An 11,834-nucleotide genomic window follows, 5' to 3' on the forward strand; every position below is an offset into this window, starting at 1 on the left:
CTTACTATAATTTTAGTCTTGTGACTTATTAAAAAATTACACTTCAGATGTGGCAAATAAAAAGTCACATTTTTAGAGGAATAGAAAACACTAGAGTTCCGAACAAAATATAAAATTTAAATTAAAGGGGCACCTGGGTGGCTCAGTCGGTTAAGCATCTGGCTCTTGGTTTCGGCTCAGGCCATGGTCTCAGGGTCATGAGATTGAGCCTGGCATCTGGCTCTGTGCTCAGCTCGGAGTCGGCTTGAGTTTCTCTCTCCTTCTCCCTCTGCCTCTCCTGCTCGTGTGTGCTCTCTTTCTCTCTCTCAAATAAGTAAATTTTTTAAAAATTTCAATGAAAGTACTCAACTTACCAGCATAACTAAACTGGACACTGAGTCCTCTTTTCAGTGCTCCCTTATGAGACTGCCTGCAGTGGTTCCAAATTCCTCCAAGACATGTTTCCTGTAACTGAAAGGTGTGAGCTTGAGAAATTCAGACACAAAGTAGAGTGAGTTGGTCTGCAAGATAAATAGGCAAATACAGGACAGACGACAAAACGTACCCAACTATTCATTTCCCCAAAAAGAGTGCACTAGCCAGATGGATGGTTGAGGGGGCCCCAAACTTCTGCACAGCCTGCAGCACGTCCATTTAATCCATTCTCTGGTTCATAAATTTCATGGTAGCAAGTTCTGGAACATGGTGTCCTTATGCACGGGTGTGCTAGATCTAATCGAACAAAAGGGATGGCAGTCTGTTCATTACCCCGGTGCTTAAATCAGAGTGATTTCCATATATTAACTGGTATCTGCCACCAGCGACCCATCAGCCCTCCGTGACTGGGCACAGCAGATGGAGTTTGGGATCTGCTTCGGGTATGAACAGGAGTCTAAGATTATGGTCCTAACAGAAGAAGAGATAATAAATGAAAGGTTTGATTCATTTGCTTCACTTAAAAGTCCACACCTAGCATTCTTTAAATTAGCAAGTTTGATTAATGTTATTTACCATACTATCCATTTGCTTTATTTTTAATGGTTTACTTGTGATGAGATGTGCAGGGTGACAGAGCTTCCACACAGATGTGTGACCTCAAACCCCTGGGCACATGGGAAGTTTGGTCAGGTCAGGGGTCTTCGCTTGCCAGAACTTTCTTCCTCACGCAACTTCCTCTTCCCTTGTTTTTGATCTTCCCACTGCCTCCTTCCCTTCAACCCTGAACATGCCTGAACTGCTCCGTCATTTAAACAAATTATTATTAGATAAGCCTTCTACCTTATGTACCCGTGCACTGATACTTTTCCATATGTTTCTTTTCATAACCAAATGTCTCAATCAAAGGGATGTGTTTACTATCATTACTTTCCTAACCTCCATTCAATCCTCAACTCACTGTCATCTGGTCTGTCCCCAGGCCTCCACTGAAACTGCCCTCACCCACGTCACCAATAGCCCCCAAATGTCAAACTCCAAGGGCTGCCCCTGAGCTGATGTTGCTGACCTTCCTGCAGGATTGCCCACTGTTGGCCCCTTCCGTCGTCTGCACACTTTTCCCCTCTCACTTCCGTGCTTGTCCACCTCTTTTGCCCCTTCCTACCTTTGTGATCCTTCCTCCTTTGTGACCTTCCTTAGCTGTCTTTGCTTCATCACGAACCCATCTCTCCTTGTCACTAAAATCCTTGCGCAGTCTCCCACCTCTTCCAGGATGAAGTCTAGATTGCTTAGCCTGGGATGCCAAGCCCTTCGGGGCGGCCCCTGCCTGCTTCTCCCACTCATCCAGTAACAACCTGTCATGCTTCCACCGTATCAGCCTCTTCACAGTCTCCCAAACATGTCATTGCTGTTTCACGCTTCTGTACCTTTGTACAAAATGTTCTCGACTCCACCCCCATCTTCCCCTGAGGAATTCCAGCTCATCTTTTAAGACTCCGAACAAAGGTGAGCCATTCTGAGAAGGCTTTCCTGCCCCCAGAGTGAGGCAGCGCTCCCGCCCAGGAACCTGCAGCATCGGGGCCACGTCTCCATTGTGAGCTCTGCGCTGTTGCTGCACCGGAAACCCAGGCCTGCCAGCACAGTAGGTGCTCGTCCATCTGACTCCAGAGTCTGGCACAGTGCCTAGCACCTAGTAGGAGCTACTACGTGATTAGGGTGCAAGAGACATCACACACTTTTTTTATTTCTTTACATTGAATTTTATTTACTCTGAGCTTCCTACTCTCCCCATGGGGATATGTAATCTCGGTCATTATTGGGGCATGCCACCTCCCCAGGGTCAGGGGAAGGTCCCTGGTGACTTAGACCATAAGGAGGATGCAAAGAGGGCCCTCCAGACTCGATCTATACTCGTCCCCACATCTAGGTTTATTGTCCAAGCCTGCATGGAACCAGGAGGCAGGTTCTGTCTGTTGAGGCCTGGGCTTTGGAATTTTTTCCCACAGATGTTCTCAAGGCCACAGCCCTGAATGTCTAGTTATTTCCACACCCCCGCACCCCTCCTGCCCCAAGCAGCACCCATCGTGGGTTCACACTTCATGAATACCCCAGTGATCCCATCCTTTGTTTCCTGTTCAGGGACTCCCTTAGCTTCCAGTTAGGTTACACAGCCTCATAAACTCATAGCCACCCCTCCCCCCACTGTACCCCCCCACCNTGTACCCCCCCACCGTACCCCCACATCCCCACCCCCACGCCCAGCACAGAACAACACTGATTCCCCTCAAAGAAGAAGAGTACAGCAAAAAGAACAAGATATAAAAGAATATCTCAATAAATTATTCTGTCACATAACCTTCAATGAATTTGTTTCATTGCTCAATTAAAAGCAGAAATGTCCATGAAAAACAGCAAGAATAAACTTGCTCTCCCAAAGAAAGACACCTCCACTGGGCAGCCCTCATCATTCAGATGAGGCCTCCAGTTTGCTTCCCCAGGGAGGGAGGCCTGCAATCTCTGGGATCCTCCCATCTGTGGCCCAGGACACCACTCACATGGCCAAGTTTATTGGAGCTGCTGACTTGGATTGCTGACACGGGCGTTTACAGCAGCTGCACTAACCCACTTTCTCTCATGGATGATTTTAATCTCTTTAATTTTTGCCCAGCCTGTGAGAAAACTGAAAGCATGGTTGGGAGGGGGCGGGAGATAGAAGTTGCAGGTCAGGAGCTGAGTGGTGGTTAAATCCTATGGGAGGAAGCAAACGCGTGTGTAATCCTTTCAGGAAAACAAGCATTACTGGCGAGGAGAATGCTGCCAATGTAACTTTGTTCCAAGAATAAATAGCACATTTTCCCTCAGTGTTTGCTTTTCTCTCTTTGATCCCCTGAAACCCTCTGGAAATGCGTGGCCAGCATTTTTTTCTCCCCTCAGAGGCTGCGGAGAAGGAGCCCGAAGCACTCTCTCGAGATTCCTCAAGCAGAGGCAGAAGCCGGGGCTCCCAGGTACTGCTGGAGGGGGAGGCCGGCGGAAGCAGGGGGTCCGGGCATTTCAGCGACACCGAATCCCCATAGATATGCCCCGGTGTTTCCAAACATGTCACCATGATGTCCAGAAGCTGCTTAAAAGGGAATAATAACGGAGAGGGTCTAGGACCAAAGCCACTGGGAGCCGTGAGGGTTTGCAAATGGAGAGAACACGCAGAGCTGGTGTGGGTTAATGTTTAGCCTGGTAAATGCCTGCACGCAGAGAGGCTGATGAGAACATGCCCTCGCCGTGGGGATTTATGGTTCAAATGCTCTCAAAACCACAGTCTGTAGTTACATAGTTTCCCCCTCTTTTTCCAGATAGCTTCATTTTAGGGAGTTGTAGGCAGGCCAATACCAATGAAAGATGAAGGCAGGCCTTGGTGTCAAACAGGCTTGCATTGGGTTCTGGTTCTCCCACCTCCTCGGTGTGAAGTGAGGTTAGTACTCGGGTTCCTCGTCTGTCGGATGAGAACGATAATGCTCACCTTACAGGCTAGTCAGGGAACACGGATGAAGTGATGCATGTACAGCTAGCACGCTTGACTCTAAGTGGTCAGTAAATGTCCGTTCCTTCCACCACTGTCTCCACACTGTGTATCATTCACATAAGACGTACTTACTAAGCACTGAATAATGGTAAGACTCGTATCGTACCAAGCTGACACAGAAAACGGCGAAGTAGAAAAACCCACTCACTGGGAAGCTACGAACAACATTAGTATTCGCGTCTGGAAGTGTCAAGTAGCAGGCACATGTGTTGTCATAAAACTGTGCAGGAGACACTGATCAATGCCTGATCTTGACGGTCAGTTCTAAGGGTCCCCGAGAGCGTAGAGGTGTCTGAGGGAAAGCTTTATGGAGAGGAATGGGCTTGCTCTGAACAGAGAGGCAAAGAACAACCAGAGATATTTTGGAAACGCTAATGTTCCTTAGGACTTATGCTCCGTAGGATCCCCTTAGGGGAATTTTGGGAGATATTTGGAAAGGAAATTGGGGAATATGATGATGGCAAATTCTATGTCACTATTCCTATGGAGAGGTAGACTTTTACTTCTCCTATTCTTGAATCTGGGCTGGTTCCGTGGCTGATTAACAAATAGAATGTAGCAGAAACATGAGGTGCCAGTTTGGGACTTCACCTGCAAGAGAATCAGTAGCTTTTGCTTCCTGCTTCTTGGAACATTTGCTCTTGAGACACTGTCTCTAAGAACCCAGTCACCATGCTGTGAGAAGCCCAAGCCATCTGTAGAAGCCATGTGTAGGCTCTTTGATCAAAGCCCCAGCAGAGCTCCCAGCCAACAGACAGTATGAAGACTAGCCATGTGAGCAAGCCATCTCGCATATTCCAACCCAGTCAAGCCCCCAGATGACTGCAGTTGATCCCACATGGAGCAGAAGATCCACTCAAGTGATCCCAGTCAACCCACAGAATCATGAGAGACAATAAGATGGTCCCTGCGGCTAGATACAAATTTGGAACTGGTATGTTATATAACAATAGATCACTGAAAGAGGAAAGTACTTGTGGGAGGCCTTGACTGGCAAACACCAGAGTGTACATACTTCATCGTCATTATCATCATCATCATTAAAACTATTAGTAAATGATCACCATGTGCCAGACACTACGTTATAAATTCTTAAAACAGTCTTAAAATGTAACCTGTTTTTAAATTTGTGTGGTAGGTACTATTATTCATATTTAAAAGTCAAACAAATGAAAATTTAGAAAGCTTTAGAAATTTGCTCAAGATTATACAGCCATCAAATAGTAAAGATGGGACTCAACCAGTCCCATCTGTCCACCCTCAAACCTGCCGTCTTCTTGCTGCAGGAAGAATAGGCAATAGGCATGCTGCTAATCTGGGGCGATACAAACGACACTTCGAGCTGGAAACTGGCAACCAGTTTGAAAAACACAAGCCAAGACGCCTAGCAGGATCCGTCAATACAGCATGCAGCTCTTGGTCTCAGGGTTGTGAGTTCAAGCCCCACGTTGGGCATGGAGCCTACTTAAAAAACATGCACACGCACACACACAAGCTGCGTGGGCTGGTCAAAATCCAGGCCAAAAAATGGCCGTGAGTCTAACTCCATTATTCAGTGACTACGTAGGCACAAAAGACAATTAAGGAAGCATACGAATGAAAAGTTTTTAAATAAGGGCTTGGTCAGGAAAATAGAAGCTATTTGTATTAGTTACCTCTTTCTGCATAATCACCCCCCCCCAAAAAAAACCTTAGTGGCTTATAATAACAATAACCATTTATTATTTGTCACGGTTCCCTAGGGCCAGGAATTTGGAAGTGACTCAACTGGGAAATACTAGTTTGGGGTCTCTCAGGAGGCTGATTGGGGTTTAAGTCATCTGAAGACTCACCTGAAACTGGAGGATCTATCCCAAGGCGGCTCACTCGCACGGCAGGCAGATTGCTCCTGATTGCTGGTGGGGCGGCTCAGTTCCTCATCAGACAGTCCTTTCCAGATGGCTGTTTGAGTGTCCTTATGACTTAAAGACTGGCTTTCCCCAGAGCAAGTCTTCCAGAAGACCAAGGCAGAAGCCACAACGCCTTTTATGGCCTGGTCTCAGAAGTCACACACCATCCCTCCCACCTGACGGCACGGGTCACACAGAGCCATCCCTGATTCAGGCTGGTAAGGACTCCACCAACATGAATACCAGGAGAGCGCAATCACTGGGGCTGTCTCCAGGGCTGGCTACGACATTCCTTGATCTAATCTAAGTACTAAAGACTTTAAAACAGGACATTTGAGGCCTTCACATCTGTTTGCAGGACAAGGGAGCAAAGGTCAAGGAGGCTATTTTTCAATGATCTCAGCCTGCATCACCATCATGAGAGGGTCTGAAGAGCTTACTTGGAAACTGCTACAAATATCAGATACCTTGGAGAAATTCCTACCGTCCAGCTTGGCCAGCAACTCTGAAGCAAGAGATTCTCTAGAGGCTACTGTCGGCTATTTCAATTGACTACTGTCTCCAGGAGGGTTGTTCATGGGGGAATACCCTGCAGCTACTGAGAACCCCACGCCTGCCTCCAGCGAGCGTGGCCGCCCCCACTCCTCTGCCTTCCAATCTCATGCCAAGGCCTTTCATTGACTGACACTGCCCTGGGATCAGAGAGAGAAGGCAACTCTGGGGAATGTCATTTCTGGCCTCTCCTTCATGATGCAGGCAGTCTGTGGGTGAGAGCAGGTGATAGTGACACTGAGGTGACCACAGATAGTCTTCCAGAAACTTTGGGGAGGGGGGCTTCTGTCAATGAAACATGCATAATAGTATGCATTTGGGCTTGAGATTCTCCCTTCTCCTTCAAAGACAGTAAAAACAGTTTAAAAAAATTTTTTTAAGTAAGCTAAGGTACACTCACTAACAATGTAAACATTTCCATGAATGAGAGAGCAATGAACAGGGGCTAAAGCCCTAAACCTCTGGATTGGGAAATGGACAGAGAAGGTTAGAATTCTACCCCTTTAGGGATGTTAGGGATTGAATGTTTGTATCCCCTCAAAATTCATATGTTAGGACCCTAATCCCCACGTGATAGGATTAGGCATGGAATCTTTGAGAGGTGATTAGGTTTAGCTGAGGCCATGAAGGCGGAGTTCCCATAATGGGATTAGTGCCCTTACAAGTAGAAGAAAAACCAGCGCGGTCTCTCCAAGAGCACACAAAGAGGTCACGTGAGCATACAATGAGCTGGCAGCCCTCTGAAGCCAGAAAGCCAGGCTTCTCCAGGAGCAAAATCTGCCGGCACCTTGATCTTGGACTCCAGAACTCTGAGAAGTAAATGTCTGTTGTTTAAGCCATTACCCTATGGTGTTTTAACATCGCAGTCTGAGCTAACACAAGGAATTTCAACTCCTGAAGGGTGATGGGAATTCAAAGTACCCCGTGCCTGACAAGAGACCAGAGCTGGGCTCACCTCATGAACGAAGGCTACTGGAAGCTGAGACCACACTCAGGACTGTGGCTTGTTAAAGTGGCATGTCTATGGCCTTGTTCCAAGTGATTGTCACCCATCCACATCTTGAAGAAGAAAAAGGCCTTCCTTGTATTATCTCCTCACTGAAATCCACAGCTTTCTTAGATTAGTTTCATCTTCTTAACTCCCACAAATTATTTTATTAGATTTACCAATAAATTTTACTAGCCTTGCCTCATTTCTTACATCCCATGTCTTCAGTATAAATTTCCATGTCTTTTTGCTGAAGTACATCCTTTCGTAACTTTCTCCAAGGGTCTATGAAAGGTAAGTGCTCATACTTTTTAGATTTCTGAAAATATCTTTATTTTCTCTCCTCTTGTACAATAGCTTGACTGGGTATAGAATTCTAGGTCCACAGAAATATTCCTTCATAACTTTAAAAGTGTTACTGTCTTCTGGCATCTACTGCTACTAATGAAATGTCTTTTGTCAGTCTAACTGGGTTTTACTTTTCTATTAATTGGTAACAATTTCCCTTTACATCCTTCATGTTCTAGAGTTTTCATTATATGTCTAGTTGTGAGTTTATTTCATCCTGCTCAGAACCCTGTCTGCTCTTACAGTCTTAATACTCATATTTTTCTATAGGTCTAACATTCTGTTACTATTGTGTCTAATATTGATTTTCTGCCATATGACATTTCTTTTATTTTGTACTTCTTTATATCTTATTTCATTTGTGTTGGAACCTTTTTGCCTGCCTTCCATGTCATCACATTCATATTTTTTATCTCTTTAGCTCTATAGCTTTCCATGATTTCTCCCATACTATATCCCAATTCATCAATTATCTCTGAAGAGTTCCCAATCTAGAGCTTATTCTATGTATTGAGCTGTATTTTAAATTTCAGAGAATGTACTGACATTTCCAGGATTTCTGAGTCTTTTTTTTTTCTATGTCAAGATTTTCTTATGTTCAGGATTCACATCTAAATTGTTTTCATTTCACAATTCCTTGTTCTTCTTTGTGGATATTATTCTGTTCCTTAACTCTTTGGATATTGTATTCATTTATTTAATAACCTATATATAGGGTTAGCATATATTATTATAAGGTATCTATAACTTATAATGGAAAGGTGGTTGAGTAAAAGTCAGCCTTCCAAAGGAAGACAGTAAGAGAGAAAGGAATTCAAATTTATTGTAAAGTTTTACTTATTTTATTTGTTTTATTTTTTTAAAGATTTTATTTATTTATTTGACAGAGAGATAGAGAGAGCCAGAGAGTACAAATTGGGGGGCGGGGAATGGCAGAGGGTAAGGGAGAAGCAGGCTAGGCTTCCCACTGAGCTAGGAGCCTGATACAGGGCTCAATCCCAGGATCCTGGGATCATGACTTGAGCTGAAGGCAGACACTTAACCAACTGAGCCACCCAGGAACCCTGTTTTACGTATTTTAAAATGGTGAATTTGAAGGAAGAAGTCGATGATATCTGGTACAATATTTTTTTATCAACTTAACCTATAAATTCTGTGCATTTCTAATCAAAATCTCAATAGGCATTTTCATTGAAATTTGTCCATTTCTAAACTGCATATGGAAAAACAAAAGCCAAGATGTAGCCCAAATAATTCTGGAACAAAGAACTTACCTTAGAAGCTTTATAGGCATACTGTAAAGTATGACAGCAAGAGTAACAGCCCAGAGATGGCAAACAGATCAATGGAATAGAATAAAGAGCCCAGAAATAGGCTCAGTATAAAGTAGATGTATAAAATCCTCGCTATAAAGTAGATGAAGCATTATAAATCATTGAGGGAAGGGTATTTAATAAATGGAACTGAGACAACTTAATTTCCATATGGAAATTTTCATAGCCATAACAACACCATTGAATCTCCATTTAACACCATTCAAAAAATAAATTCCAGATTGATTGAAAAATCACAGTATCTGTATGACCTTGGAAAAAGAAGGAACTCCTGAACAAAATACAAAAAGCAAAAATCATAGAAGCCTGATTAATTTGATTAAGTCAAAACTAGAGCTTTAGTATAATAAAGTCCACTTTATTGAGAGAGACAAGTGTTCCGTCCTTGTATTCACAGAATAACATGAATGGATGATTAACATATGAAATACCAGTACAGGGAAAATGAAACAAAGTAACACTGAGCTTCCGTTTAACATTTCTCAACAGGACAAAAGCTGAAAGTCTGACATATTCCTGTTGGCTAGGATAAAGAAAAACAGGAATTGTCAAAACTGCTAACCCAAGTACTATTTGATTCAACCACTTTGGAGAATTGTTCCGTAAAAATTGGAACCTGGAAGTTGATGACCCAGTCATATTAACTGTAGGTTAATAACTCAGGTGAAGTCCTGCCCCTATGCTCTAGAAAAGACCTCTGTTTGCAATCATAAAATATCGAAAACATCCTAACTGTTCATCAGAAGGAAAATAGATAAGTACTGATATAAATAATAAAATATCATAAGACAATTTGTGACTGAATTATATATTTTATATATCAGCAAAAATAAATTTTAACAATATAATGAATATAAAATTCAACAATATAATGGGAACGTTGTATAACACTGTGTACCGTATGAGACCATTTCTGTACACTTTATGGAAAACAATTATATATTGTTTGTGGATATATATGTATGTACATTTATGCATAACAGATTTGTGAAAGTCCTTGCTTCTGGAGAGGAAAGGAGGTAAATGGAACTGGAGATGTGAGCAGAAGACAGTCCAGCTTTATTGCAATATTTTATTTCTTTAAAAAGAAAAAGAAACTAAAGCAAATAGGATGAAAAGTTTCTATTTATTTGTTTTTGGAGTTCAGCACATTAATGTTCACCCTCTGTAGTTCTTTTGTATTTTTTCCCCAATTAAGAAATCAAAGACCTATTGCCCTTCCTATCAGAACATGTGAATCCATCAAAATGTGTTAAAGTTTTCCTATGTTCCTATGTTGAAGATGCACTGAGAGGCATTGAAGCTGGCTGACCAAGAAGCCCCCAGTTGTAAGAGAAGACCACCATAATGGAATTGGCGACCCAGAGGTGGTCAGAAGCCTCCACATTCTGCAAGAGCCATGCTGAATGCCACAAGCCTGTCAACTTTGGCTGCCTTAAAGGAGTCTTCTTGTCCCCAGAACCTATCTACCTTGCACGTTGACCATGGCCAGGTCAATCCCTGGGCAAAATTTAGGAAAACCTGACCAAGGCTTCGTATAGGAAAGAGCCAAGTGATTCATAAAATTTGCAGCCGTACTAACTCTGAAACTTAGAACATGCATTCACCCAGAAGAATTCCCTCAGAGCCAGGATTAGTAAAGGGGGGTTTTTTTCTTTAGCAAAATCTCAGCCCCAAGGGATTTCATTAATCTGGATGGTTCCCAAACTATTTCTATACTAAACACTAGTCCTAATTGCGCTAGCAATGGTAAGCTGGTTCCATTGAGTAAAGTTAATTCTCCAGGCCCAAATCTCTACCATGCAGACTGTGATCACAGAAGTAGTTAGTAGTTCCCAAGAAATCAAAGTGGAGATGGATAAGATAATATCCAAAGTTTAAAACAGGGGGAAAGGTGGGTCCCAGGAATGATACCAATTAGACGGAGTCGAGAACCTATTAGTGACTATGAAAATAAAAATATGACAATATAAATGAAAGGCAATGTTCACATGAGTTTTGGAATCAAGCAGGCCTTGAAGGCCAGCTTAATCTTTTAGGAGAAATATAAAGTTGAAAATCAACTTATCTTCCATGAGTCTCAGTTTTCTTTTCTGTAAAATGAGGTTATTAATACTTATTCCACAGGATTTTTTGTGAAGATTATAAGTGGTAATAAATGCAAGACATTAAGCATTAAATCTACACATACCAGTTGCTCAATAAAAATTAGTGATGGTGATGATGGTGGCGGTGATTTATAAGCATTGAGAGAGAATGCAAAGATCATTAAGGACTGGGAAAGATATATTAATAGTTTTTCCAGACTGATCTCATTTACTGTTTAACTTGGGTCATTAATTTGATAAACCAAGATAATACCCAAATCTGTCTTCATTTTGTTAGAGCAGAGTCTTTCATTATACTGTATGTTTATATTCAAAACTGATACCATGTTATCTATGAGGAGGAATCTTTGGTCTGTTAATAACAGTACCAAGCCACTAATTTTGTTTATGACCAAGGTGCTGCTTCGTTTAATATTTTTTTTTTATTGGTGGTTTGGGTCAATTCATAGTAAAGATATTTATACATTTAGGCCTCCCTAGATTTGAAATTAGTTTACCAGGTTGGGGAAATCTGTATTTCGTTGAAGATAACAACTGTATAGCTTTTATTATCACTTCCCCTAAGGAAAATATTTTAATTTGATTTAATCTCTCCCTAAAAGAGATACTAAAGAATAAGATTTT

General features: G+C 42.4%; 1 protein-coding gene across 3 annotated transcripts in view; it reads right to left on the reverse strand.

The window, feature by feature from the left end:
• EVA1A (eva-1 homolog A, regulator of programmed cell death) overlaps positions 1-6,686 on the reverse strand; it is a 60,200-nt gene extending 53,514 nt beyond the window's left edge. Inside the window, exons 1-2 of one of the 3 annotated variants that reach the window (XM_034659432.1) lie at positions 5,824-6,686; positions 354-450 (exon numbers count right to left, since the gene is read on the reverse strand). The gene's annotated coding sequence lies outside the window, so the exon portion shown is untranslated. The remainder of the gene's footprint in view (positions 1-353; positions 451-5,823) is intronic. The other 2 variants (XM_019808419.2, XM_034659433.1) reach the window with 2 other exon arrangements.
• Positions 6,687-11,834: the final 5,148 nt, after the last annotated feature.

This window comes from Ailuropoda melanoleuca, chromosome 4, assembly GCF_002007445.2.
Source record: "Ailuropoda melanoleuca isolate Jingjing chromosome 4, ASM200744v2, whole genome shotgun sequence".
Lineage (NCBI taxonomy): Eukaryota > Metazoa > Chordata > Mammalia > Carnivora > Ursidae > Ailuropoda > Ailuropoda melanoleuca.